General features: G+C 38.9%; 2 pseudogenes across 2 annotated transcripts; both read left to right on the forward strand.

Annotated features, from left to right (window-relative positions):
• The first annotated feature begins 1,522 nt into the window (after positions 1–1,522).
• Positions 1,523–2,220, forward strand: LOC311173833 (large ribosomal subunit protein uL16-like; annotated as a pseudogene). The gene has a single exon. The product of its transcript is annotated as a large ribosomal subunit protein uL16-like (transcript).
• Positions 2,221–6,625: 4,405 nt separating this feature from the next.
• LOC311173834 (ADP/ATP translocase 2-like) lies at positions 6,626–8,965 on the forward strand (annotated as a pseudogene). Its single transcript has 2 exons — positions 6,626–6,676; positions 8,095–8,965. The product of its transcript is annotated as an ADP/ATP translocase 2-like (transcript).
• Positions 8,966–9,436: the final 471 nt, after the last annotated feature.

Genomic DNA, 9,436 nt, shown 5'->3' on the forward strand with positions numbered 1-9,436 from the left:
TTTAAATTATGGTAAAATATACATAGCATGAAATTTACCAGTTTAGCCATTTTAAGTGTACAACCAGTGACGTGACTTACCTTTACTTTGTTGTACAACTGTTTCCAACATTCATCTCCAGAACTTTTTTTATCACCCCAACAACTGAAACTCAGCACTCCTTAAACAATGATTCCTAATTTCCCCTTCCCACCCCTGGCAGTGAGCTTTCTGCTCCCAGATTCTATGAAATTTACTGCTCTAGGGACAAAAATGCCCACTTTTGATTTTCAGGATGGGATTTTGTATTGTGAATCTGCTGCCATATTGTGTATCCACAATGTACAAATTATGATAAGTTCTTCACTTTATATTTTCACTTATGCCTTAAAAACTAGGAGGATTTTTATTGTAGCAAAAATATACATAAAATTTACCATTTTAATCCTTTTTAAAGATGTTGCAATCATCACCACCATCCATTTCCAGAACTATTCATCATCCCAGGCAGAAACTGTTCCCATTAAACTGTCCCCATCTGTCCCCTCCTCCCCCAGCCCCAATAGCCTCTGTTTTGCTTCATCTCTTTATGGATTTGAATCTAGGAAGAGTCACACTGGTAAGGAAAATTGCTCAAGTTAGTTTGATTATAGGAATGAATAGGTTTCCCACTGACTACATATATGATATTTTAGTTCAGAAAACAGCCTGTATGAAATAGAAGTTATGATTGAACAGTCTTAACAAAACCTACTCAAATACACTGAGCTACTGGAGTATGATAGAAAAAGATGGTGAAAATGCTTTCCATATAAGGGCTTGAGGAGGCATGTAAAATCCTGTGTCAGTTCTTTGAGTTTACTCTGTTTCTACGTTACTATTTGCTTTTTCATTTCTAATGTATAATTTTGTCTTCATTTTAATCTCTTTATTAGGTTGGCAGTTGTTTATCTTATTAGCACCAAGACAGGAGTGGTAGTAATAATTTGGCAAAATTCCTGAACTCCATGGGAAAAGGGAAAAATATACAAGTTTTCACACCTGAAGGAAGAGGCTATTTTTAAAAGGGAAGCAAATAAAACTAGCATTAGCATTTTCATTTGCTACACTGAAAATAGATGACAGTGGAGCATATCTACAAACTGAAGAGAGAAATCATGACTAAGCTATGAACCCCATTCCCAGATAAAATATCATTCATCTTTGGGACAAAGGAAAGAATTTACTGTCCATGCATCCTATGTGAAGAAAATACTCAAAGTTGGTCATTAGATTTGAAATAAGATCATAGTATTGGGTAAATGAAGAGTACAGTGCTTTTTGTGAAGAACTAATCTTGCAATCAATGTAGTTATATTTTAGTGGATAATTTATTCATTCAACAAACATTTTGAGAGCCAGGCACAGCAGCAACTCTCTGAGCTAACATTATGATTATGATAAGAATGAGCTAAGAAATGCTTAGTATAGCTGTTCAATAAAAAGTCTCCAAATAGTCTTTGCCTTTGGCGTGGAAGATCCTGTTGCTGCCATGCACTGACTTCCTGCCCAGTGTGACCGGTACTGTAAGAACAAAGTCTGTGTACCTAAAGTCTCGCTTTTCCCAAGGTGTAGCTAATGCCAAGATTTGTATCTTTGACATGGGGTGGAAGAAGGCAAAGTGATGAGTTCCTCTGCTGTGGCTGTGTGTTATCAGTTCAATATGAGCAACTCATCTCTGAAGCCCAGATGGCTGCCCATATTTGTGCTAATAAATATATGGTGAAAAACTGTGGCAAAATTGCTTTCATATGGATTGTGTCAAACCCCTTCCACATCAACTACATCAACAGACTGCTGTCCTGCGCTGCACTGACAGGCTGCAGACAGGGATGCGGGGAGCACAATGGCCACGGTCCACATTGGCCAAGTAATCCTGTCCATCCCCACTAAACTACAAAACAAGGAGCATGTAATTGAGGTGCTACAGGCCCTGGTGGCCAGAACACCCACATCTCCAAGAAGTGGGGCTTTACCAAGTTCAGTGCAGGTGAGTTTGAAGACACAATGGCTGAAAAATGGTTCATCCCAGATAGTTGTGGGGTCAAGTATAATACATCCCAAATTGCAGCCCCCCGGACTAGTGGTGAGCCTTGCACTCAGGAGAGCAAAAGAGCTGCCGCCTCCTTAGTCATGCAAATGAAAATCTACATTCTTTTTTTTTTTTTACAGTCATTTTCATACATTTACTTTGTGTTATAAATATCACAATAAATGGCAACTATGTTTTTATTTACACATCTGTATTTTTTTTTTTGTGACATAAACGTGTACAATCCTTTTTATTAGAATTCGACTTTGCTTGCTAGTACAAGTAACAGTGGCAGCCAAAATTTAATAAACACCCTGTGCCAGGCCTAGTGCAGTATTTTTTTTTTGTGTGTGGATTAAAGCATTTTAAATTTATTTCCATTCACATAAAAACCCCACAAAATTACATATTTTTCTCATTCATAATTTTTTTAGGAAATTTAATGCCTGTGACTTGAATAAAATTTATTTATTTATTTATTTACATCTTACTTATTTTTTATATTATTTTATTTTATAATAAATTTTATTTTTATATTCCCCATACAATTGCAACCCCCTTATTTTGGCCCCAGTCCCTCCCCTCCCGCCCTCTACCCCCCATAGAGTGTCTCTGGTTCATAGTTTTTTGTTGATTTTGATTTTCACTTTCTTATAGTTATTTATTTTCCTGGTCCCTTATTTAAGTTTTCTAGATTCCTGCTATGAGTGAGACCATCCGGTATTTTTCTTTTTCTTTCTGGCTTATTTCGCTGAGCATGATCCCTTCCAGCACCATCCATGTTGCTGCAAATTGCATGTGTTTATCTTTTTTGAATGCTGAGTAATATTCCATGGTATAGATGTACCATATCTTCTTTTTTTTTAAAAAGATTTATTTATTTATTTATTTATTTATTTATTTATTTATTTATTTATTTATTTATACAAGCACTGGGTACAGTCAGAAGCATGGGAGAGTGAGAGAATTCACCAGAGCCAGAGTGGGGAGCAGAGCAGGCAGAAGGACCGAAGTACACTGCTGAGGGGAGCAGCGGGCAGCAGGAGAGGTCTGCGCGCCATGTGGGACCCTCGCCGGCGGCCGGGGATCGAACCGGTGTTGCAGAGGCTGCAGGCAGCTTTGCAGCCCAGCGCTCAACCGCTGCGCCACCAGGGGAGGCCCTGTACCATATCTTCTTGATCCAGTCATCTATTTTTGGGCATTTGGTTTGTTTCCAAAGCTTAGCTATTGTAAATAGTGCTGCTATAAACATAGGAGTGCAGGTGCTCTTTGGAATTGATGTTTCTGTGTCCTTTGGGTAAATACCTGGGAGTGGAATTGCTGGATCATATGGAAGCTCTATGTTTAGTAGGTCCAGAAATCTCCACACAGCTCTCCATAGTGGTTGGACCAGTTTGCACTCCCACCAACAGTGCAGGAGAGTTCCTTTTTCACCACACCCTCGCCAACATTTGTTGTTGCTCGTTTTTTTAATATGTGTCATTCTCACTGGTGTAAGATGGTATCTCATGGTAGTTTTGATTTGCATTTCCCTGATTACAAGTGATATTGAACATTTTTTCATATGCCTGTTGGCCATTTGCATTTCCTCTTCAGAGAAGTTTCTTTTTAGCTCTTCTGCCCATTTTTTGACTGGATTATTTTCTTTGTTGTTGTTGAGTCTCATCAGCTCTTTGCAGATTTTTGTGATCATGCAAAAGAATGAAGCTTGACCACTACCTCACACCATACACAAAAATCAACTCAAAATGGATTAAAGAACTAGACATAAGACCTGAAACCATAAAATACATAGAAGGAAATATAGGCGAAACACTACGTGATATGCACATCAAAGACATCTCTACAGACACATCACCCAAAGCAGTGATAGTGAAGGCAAAGTTAAACGGCTGGGACTACATCAAATTAAAGAGCTTCTGCACAGCAAAAGAGACAATAACAAAAACAAAGAGAAACCCCACCAACTGGGAGAACATTTTTGCACACAACACTAATGATAAAGGAAAATCTACATTCTTATCTTAAAAAAAAAAAAGAGAAGTCTTTTTAAATAGAAAATACTGTAAAGAGGAGGTGGGCATAAGGGTCAATAGGAAAGTGGGGAAGCAAAATTGCAACTTTTTTTTTTACTTTGATAAAAATTTAATTTGGTCTTGAAGATTCATGACCCCCCAAAAAGATATATTTCTACAGATTTTGTGATACTGTCTTCTCAAAATGTGTTTTACTATTTTCTATCTACAAATGATGATCGTTGGACATTACTACAATCATGACTTCTGAAATGAAAATGTATACTTTTTTTTGAGGTGACATTGGTTTACAACACTGTGGTTCAGAGGCATGGGATCATACCTCTTCAGATGGATGTCATCACGTCACACCCACCACCAAGGCACCCATAGTCCTCCATCTTAGCTCACTGTACTCCCTCCTCACTTTGCTCTGTCCCCTTTCACCCCACCCCCACCCCCCAAAAAATAGTAACTTCTAAAATTTTCATCAGATGGAGGGGTAAAGGTGTGAGTAGGTAAAATATTTTGGGAAACATGTTTATTGATAAATTTTGAAATATTACTAGAGGAATACAGGTTTTATCATAACTGTTAGATATAGAAGGGAAACACCAGCATTATGGAGACAAACAGGACTTCCAAATGAGGAAAGGAATGAAGAAAATATTTTCCAAGTCAGTACAAAGAAAAAGAACATGACAAGATATAAAATTAGTTTAGTAGAGAGACTGAAGCATAAAGATTACAGTTTAATAATAGTTGCAGAAGAGCTCAATTCTATAAAAACTAAAACAGACTGAGTTTTTCAAAATCCACCTGTTTTTAAAAGTTTAAAGATTTGAAAATAAAGGGATGGATAACCATAGATCATAAAAATAACAGCAAAGAAAATAGGAATGGGATGTTATCAAATAAAGTTGAAATCAAGGCTAGCTACATCAAAGAGTGCAAAAAAAGACCATTATTTAATAAAAGCACAATATTTTTGTACATATTGTGAATAAATTATATACATTCTCCATACTTATAACTAAAATTCATAATTATGCATAATTTTTATGGACAGCCTAAGAGTCATAAATGTTTATATACCAACCATGTTCAATGGTTGTAAATAATATTCATTTTCAGAATTTGGGCAAAACCAAAGCAAGTCATATAAGAGTTGAGTAATACAGTTTATAAGTTTGATTTAACACAAGGAGAACTTGCTAATCTACAGAGAATGTATATCCTTTCTGTCCAGGGAAATCAATTATATGCCTGGTCATAAGGAAAATGATCAAAAATTCCCAAAAGTAATTTTATAATTCAGAAACTTTATGGTCAATAAAATTAGAAATTACAAAAAGATTTTTAAAATATTTACTTGGAAATTAAGAAACTAACTCAGCTCTAAGAGGAAATGAAAATTAAGACATAAGTGGATTTAGCAAGGTCAGTGGGTACAAGGTCAATATACACAAAGCCCAATTCTTTTTTTTTAAAGATTTATTCATTTATGCATACAAGAACTGGAGTGTAGGCCAGAGTGTAGGCCAGGGGTGAGAGGATTCACAAGAGACAGTGGGGAGCAGAAAAGGCAGATCTATTGCAATACACTGCTGAGGGGAACAGCTGGTGAGACAGGGGAGATCTGCTGCACCATGTGGGTTAGCTCCCTGACTGGCAGGGGATGGAACTTGTGTTGCAGTGGCTGGCAATAGCTTGATAGTGCTGTGTCTTTAACTCCTGTGCCACCAGGGAGGCCCCCCAAACCCAATTGTTTTCCATAAACTAATTGCAAACAACTGGAAAATGAAAATTTTAGATACCTTTTGCAATAGCAAGATATCAAATGTTGGGGCCTCCCTGCTGGCACAAGGGATTAAGCACAGCACTTTGAAGCGATCTTCAGCCTCTGCAGCACAAGTTCAATCCCAGGCCAACCAGGGAGCTACCCACATGGCACGGTAGACCTTTCCTGCCTCGCCCTCTGCTCCCCTCAGCAGTGTATTTCAGTCAGTCTGCCTGTTCTGCTCCCCACTCTGTCTCTGGTGAATCCTCTCACCACCCGCACCTCTGGCCTGTACCCCAGTTCTTGTATGCATAAATAAATAAAGCTTTAAAAAAAAGATAGCAAATGTTTAGGAATAAATTTAACAAAAGATAAATGATTACAAAACATTGCTGAGGAAATTAAGACTTCATAAATTGAGTGCAGAATTGGCTTGGAAGACTCAGTACTATTAAGAAGTCAGTTCTATGTTGATCTATAGAGTCAATGCAACTCTAACTCAAATACTAAAAGCAAGCTTTTATTTTTGGTAATCCCCCCCCCCGCCCCACAAAATAAAAAAACCAACTACCTTAACACTGGTGAAGTTTCCATTATGTAGGTCTCTCACTTTTGGAGCGCTAAGCTACCATATTTCATATTTAAAAAAATCTTAATTCTCTGGGGCTACCATATTGTGAGGAAGGCCAAGTCTGGAGAGGTTCCAGGTATCTGCTTCAGTTCATAGCCCAGTGAATGTCCCAGCATCAACTGCTAGCTATGTGAATGAACCCCGTTTTGATGCATGGTGGGTTCAGCCTTCAGATGACTGTGGTTTTCCTGGACAGCTCAGTAAAATGGCATGAAGAGACTCCAACCAGGAACTATCTAGCCAAATCCTTTTGAATTTATGTCCCATAAGATCTTGAACAAAACAAAAATTTTTTAAAGTCAAAGCAGCCTTATTATAATAGCCCTATACTAGAAACACTCTAAATGACCCATCTAGAACCTCACGTGGGTAAAGCTGGAGCTGAAAGGAAATTCAAAAGCCTTAGTGACTCCCTGGCTAAAACAGAAAGAACAAATGTGATATATTACTATATTGGAATACTACACAGCAATGAAAATGAATGACGCATGGATACTTGCAATAAACATGGATGAGTTTACAACATAACATTGGAAGTCATACAGAAGAATACATATGCATTTATATGAAGTTGAAAATCATGGTAATGAAGCAAGAGTAATGGTTAACCTTGGAGTGGATTGACTGGGAAGAGGGAAAAAGAGTCCTTCTGAGATGAAGGAAATATTCTATATTTTGGTCTGAGTTGTGGTTATGAAGATGTGCATATATGGAAAAACACTGGTATATGTAAGGTGGAGCTCAATTTAAAAATGAATAACATCAATTAAGATTTTAAAGACACCAGGCCTCCCTGGTGGCGCAGCGGTTGAGCGCTGGGTTGCAAAGCTGCCCGCAGCCTCTGCAGCGCCAGTTCCATCCCTGGTTGTTCCCTGGCCACCGGAGGAGGGTCCCACATGGCGCGCAGACCTCCCCTGCCGCCCGCTGCTCCCCTCAGCAGTGTACTTTGGTCCTTCTACCTGCTCTGCTCCCCGCTCTGGTGAATTCTCTCACCCTCCTGCGCTTCTGACTGTACCCAGTGCTTGTATAAATAAATAAATAAATCTTTAAAAAAAAAAAAGAAGATTTTAAAGACACTATGGCATCAAATTGGCTTGAAGTGGCTAATGCAATTGAATAAAATTGTTGCACACTCAAAGCCCAAGAAAATTATTTAAAAGGTGTGTCTTTGGGGACTCCCCGGTTGAGTGCTGCACTGTGAAGCCATCTGCAGCCTCTGCAGCGCGGGTTTGATCCCAGCCAGCTGGCGAGAATCCCACATGGCGAAGCAGACCTCTCCTGTCTCGCCTGCTGCTCCCCTTAGCAGTGTATTTCGTCCGTTTGCCTGTTCTGTTCCCCACTCTGTCTCTGGTGAATCGTCTCACCCTCCCGCACATCTGGCCTGTACCCCGGTTCTTGTATAAAAATAAATAAATCTTTAAAAAAAAAGTGTGTCTTTGGAATTGTCTAATTCTAGCAATGAAGTTGACTTAGTGTAGGGGTAACTATCAATAGAATAATATGGAAAATATTAATTACTACTCAGAGGAGTAATAGTAAATGAGCGAAAAATAACCCAGAACTCCAGCATCTAAGCTGGTTCTTAGTACACTCTTGTCTTTTCTTTCTTTTCAACAAGACAGATGCTGCTGTGACCTTCATCAAGGACTTCCTGGCAGGTGGAATGGCCATGGTCATCTCCAAGACTATAGCACCCATTGAGAGGGTCAAGTTGTTGTTGCAGGTGTATTGAGCTACCAAGCAAATTGCTGCAGTTTTCAATATAAAGACATTGTAGACTGAGCAGTTTCTATCCCCAAGGAGCACAGAGTTCTGTCTTTTTGGTAGGGTAACATGGCCAGTGTCATCTGATACTTTCCCATCTAGGCTCTTATCCTTGCCTTCAAAGATAAATAAATACAAGAAGGTCTTCCTGAGTGGTGTGGAGAAGAGGACCCACTTTGGTCATTACTTTGCAGGGAATCTGACATCAGGTAGTGACTCTGGGGCCACGTCCTTGTGTTTTGTGTACCCTCTTGATTTTGCCTGGACCCATTTAGCAGCTCATGTGGGTAAAGCTGGAACTGAAAGGAAATTCAAAAGCCTCAGTGACTCCCTGGCTAAAAATCTCCAAATCTGATGGGATTAAAGGCTTGTTCCAAGGCTTTAACGTGTGTCTGCAGGATATTATGAGCTACCAAACTGCCCACTTCAGTAACTGTGACACTGCAAAGGGAATGCTTCCAGATGGCAAGAATACTCACATCCTTATCAGCTGAATGATGGCATAGTCCCTTATAGCTGTGGCTAGGTTGACTTCCTATCTGTTTGATGCTGTATGTCACCACATGATGATGCAATCAGGGCACAAAGGAACTGATATGTACACGGGCATGATTGACTGCTGGAGGAAGATTACTTGTGATGAAGTAAACAGTGATTTTTTTCAAGGGTGCATGTTCCACTGTGATCAGAGGCGTGGGTGCTATCTTTGTGTTTGTCTTGTATGAAATCATGAAGTTCACATAAGTCATTATGTGAACAGGCATGTTGTATTATAGAACATATTTTGAGCATTCTTGACAGACTCTTGGCTATCACTAGTAACTGTGGGTTGAAAATGGAAAGCAATGATATTCATATGACCATTTTTCTCTTAAAGTCATTTCTGTGGTGATGATGATGATGAGACTCAATTATGTTATTTTAGTCACTCCTGATAAAGAACAAATTAGAAGAAATAAAATATAAAAGAATGAAAGTTAAAGGAATGAAATTAAGAATATTAAACTATGGGAATTAAGGGATTTTCATAGGAGTATGGTTGATAGCTAGATACTAAGCAGCCTTTCATATAGAAATTAACAGATGATTACATAGGTGTATAAAATTTATGCATACAGGAATTGGGGTGAGGGCCAGATGTGCGGGGTGGTGGTGGGGGGTTAGAGGATTCACCAGAGACAGAGTGGGGAGCAGAA

The sequence above is a fragment of the Talpa europaea genome, assembly GCF_964194135.1.
Source record: "Talpa europaea genome assembly, chromosome: 7".
Classification (NCBI taxonomy): domain Eukaryota; kingdom Metazoa; phylum Chordata; class Mammalia; order Eulipotyphla; family Talpidae; genus Talpa; species Talpa europaea.